Source organism: Asparagus officinalis, chromosome 4, assembly GCF_001876935.1.
Source record: "Asparagus officinalis chromosome 4, Aspof.V1, whole genome shotgun sequence".
NCBI lineage: Eukaryota > Viridiplantae > Streptophyta > Magnoliopsida > Asparagales > Asparagaceae > Asparagus > Asparagus officinalis.
In genome coordinates, this window is record NC_033797.1 from 138179932 (window position 1) to 138183811 (window position 3880).

A 3880-nucleotide genomic window follows, 5' to 3' on the forward strand; every position below is an offset into this window, starting at 1 on the left:
TTCCCAGATCTGGGTTTTCATCAAAAACTCGTTGGTGGGGATTTTAAAATCTGAAACACGTGATTTCTAGCATTTACCCTAACAAGAACATTGTTTTATACTTGAAAATAAGTCTTGGGCTCAATAAAACTCATGGAAAACCATTGTAAACTATTAAAAACGTGGGAGAGGGGTTTGGCGAGATGTTACTCGCCTGAGAAATGATGAAGAACAGATCCCTTCTCTGAAATCCTCACAAAGCCGCTGAGAAAGCCTTCGAAACGCCCCAAAATCTCCAAGAACACCTAGGGTTTTAGAGAGGAGAGAGGGGGACTAGGGTTTCTGGGGAAAACTGATGGAAATGAGGTGATTTCGGGTAGGGGAGTATATATATAAGTGGATAAAACCCGACCCGAAACCCAACAAACCCGAACTGAGAAAACTGGAAAATCCTCAATGAGTCGACTCATCACAGTCATGGGTCGACTCATGACTTCCTGGGTCGACTCGTAACATAGTGAGTCGACTCAGCAGAAACAAAAGGCAACAGGACTCGATTTCGTGAGTCGGCTCATGAAAATCATGGGTCGACTCATGGACTAAAAACTGCATATGATGGTTCTGCTGCATATAATGAAATTTGCACACTCAAACCCATTACTGATGCACATAAACATGATCAAAATCTACGGGGTCTTACATTCTTCCCCCCTTAAAGGAATTTCGTCCTCGAAATTCAGAAATCATATCTAACTCATAAAGATACAAGAAAGACATGACAAGGGTTAAATCTAACCCGCACACATACACATTTTATAATACCGAATTCTAGTTAGCACACAGCGATATTCATCTTTAACGATCTAAAATGATGATATTGTTACCTAACCCCTAATCTAACGGAACTAGTACGTCGGGTGAAAAATCCAAACAAGGAACCCCCCATGTATATACCACGTGTTCCGAAAGATTAAGAGTTAAGTAAAAGTACCCTCATTCTAGTGTTAAATATAAGTATCAAAACATAATATGATTATTCTAGTAAGAAGTCATATCGGTTTTACCTGCTCGAACAAGTGTGGGCAGTCACGTCGCCAAGTAAGAAGTCATATCGGTTTTACCTGCTCGAACAAATGTGGGTAGTCGCGCCGCATGTCTTCCTCGCGCTCCCAAGAAGCTTCCTCTACTCTACTTCGGTTCCATTGAACTTTTACCAATGGAATCACCTTGTTCCTGAGTCTCTTGTCTTCTCTAGCAAGTATGGCCACTGGGATCTCAATAGTCGACAAATCATCCCTAAGCTTAATCTCCGGTGCATCCAACACTCTTGAGCATAGAAATGTGGAATACATTGTGTATACTAGACATAGAAGCTGGAAGATCTAGTCTGTATGATACAACTCCAATGCACTCCAAGATCCGGAAAGGTCCAATATATCTCGGTGCAAGCTTCCCTCGCCTCCCGAATCGTTGTACGCCTTTCATAGGCGAGACCTTCAGCATAACCTGATCCCCAAATCTGAAATTCTAGGGGTCTTCGCATCTTATCTGTATAGCTCTTCTGCCGACTCTGAGCGGCTAGAATCCGCTCTCTGATCAAAGCTACCTTCTCATTAGTCTGCCTCACTAGTTCTGGCCCAAGCATCAGGCTGTCCTCCGGCTCGGCCCAACATATCAGTGATCTACAAGGTCTCCCATACAATGCTTCATACGGGGCCATACCGATCGTCGCTTGATAACTGTTGTTATAAGCGAACTCTGCTAGTGGAATATGATCCTCCCAACTGCCTTGGAAGTCAATGACACATGCCCGCAACATGTCCTCCAACACCTGATTCACCCTCTCTGTCTGGCCATCCGATCCCCGATCTGATACGATCGTATCTGGCACTCCGTGAAGTCGAACTATCTCCCGAATGAAGATCCTCGCATAAGTCTCGGCTGTATAAGTAGTCCTCACTGGGATAAAATGTGCTGACTTCGTCAACCGATCCACTATCACCCAAACTGAATCATTCCCCTTCTTTGACTTCGGCAATCCTACTATGAAGTCCATGGAAATATCCGCCCACTTCCACTCCGGAATAGGCAAGGGCTGAAGTATCCCTGCCGGTCTCTGATGCTCTACCTTCACCTGCTGACAGGTGAAACATCTAGCCACATAGTCTACAACCTCTCTACGCATGCCGCTCCACCAGAAATGTCTCTTCAGGTCCTTGTACATCTTTGTGGTCCCTGGATGTACTGTGTACTGAGTACGGTGCGCCTCATCAAATAATTCCCTCTTCAGCTCTGCACTAGCTGGCATAACCAACCTACCCTTCATTCGTAGGCCTCCATCTGCTCCGATGGTCCAATCAGCCTTAGGCTCCTTGGAAATCTCCTCCTTTCGGATTTGAATCCAAGAGTCTCCCGACTGAGCTCTGATAACTCTGTCACTCCAAGATGGCTGCACTGATACAGCTCCCAAAAATGCACTGGTTCCTCCAACCTCGGGTCTAAAATCAAACTGACTAAGAGTGATAAGGTCTCTGTACAATGAACATCTCAAAGCCGCAACCCGATGTCGACGCTTCCTACTCAAAGCATCTGCTACGACGTTCGCCTTCCCCAGATGAAACTGAATCGCGAACTCGTAGTCCTTGATAAACTCAATCCACCTCCTCTGCCTCTGATTGAGTTCCTTCTGAGAAAAGAGGTACTTCAGACTCTGATGGTCTGTGAATAACTCAAACTGCACTCCATATAAGTAGTGCCTCCATGACTTCAATGCAAACACCACCGCTGCTAACTCCAAGTCATGAGTGGGATAGTTCTGCTCATGCACCCTCAACTGTCGAGAGATATAGGCTACTACCCTCTGAGTCTGCATCAATACGCCTCCTAAGCCTGCCAACGATGCATCTGTATAGACAACAAATGTTCTGTCACTAGTCGGGATAGTCAGAACTGGCGCCGTAGTCAATTTAGTCTTCAAAATATCGAATGTCTGCTGGCACTCCATACTCCATATAAACTGTACACCCTTCTTCGTAAGGCGTGTAATCGGTGTCGCAATCTTCGAGAAGTCCTGAATGAACTTCCTGTAGTATCCAGCTAAACCCAAAAAGCTGCGAATCTCTGACACCGTCTTCGGGGGCTCCCAATCAAGAACTGCTGTGACCTTAGCCTGGTCCACCGCTATGCCCTCTCTACTGATGACGTGGCCAAGAAATCTGACTTCTGAAAGCCAAAATTCACACTTGCTGAACTTGGCATATAACTGGTGCTCCTGAAGAGTCCTCAACGCTATCCGTAGATGCTCCTCGTGCTCCATCTCCGATCTCGAGTAAATGAGTATATCATCGATGAAGACGATCACAAACTGATCTAAGAAGGGACGGAAAACCCGGTTCATCAAATCCATGAATACCGCGGGTGCATTGGTCAACCCGAATGGCATGACCAAGAACTCGAAGGATCCATATCGAGTAAGAAAGGCAGTCTTGGGAACATCCATCTCCCGAACCCGCAACTGATGATAGCCCGAACGAAGATCAATCTTCGAGAAATAATGCGCTCCCTGCAACTGGTCAAACAAGTCATCAATCCTAGGTAGTGGGTACCTATTCCGGATAGTGACCTTGTTCAACTCTCTATAATCTATGCATAATCTCATACTACCGTCCTTCTTCTTCCCGAAGAGGACCGGTGCACCTCATGGAGAATGACTCCGACGAATAAAACCCTGAGCTAACAACTCGTCCAACTGGGTCTGAAGCTCCCTCATCTCAGCTGGTGCCATGCGATAGGGTGCGCGGGATATCGGGGCTGTGCCAGGCTGCAACTCAATGCAGAACTCAACCTCTCTCACAGGAGGTAACCCAGGTATGTCCTGAAAGACATCCTGAAAATCTGAGAC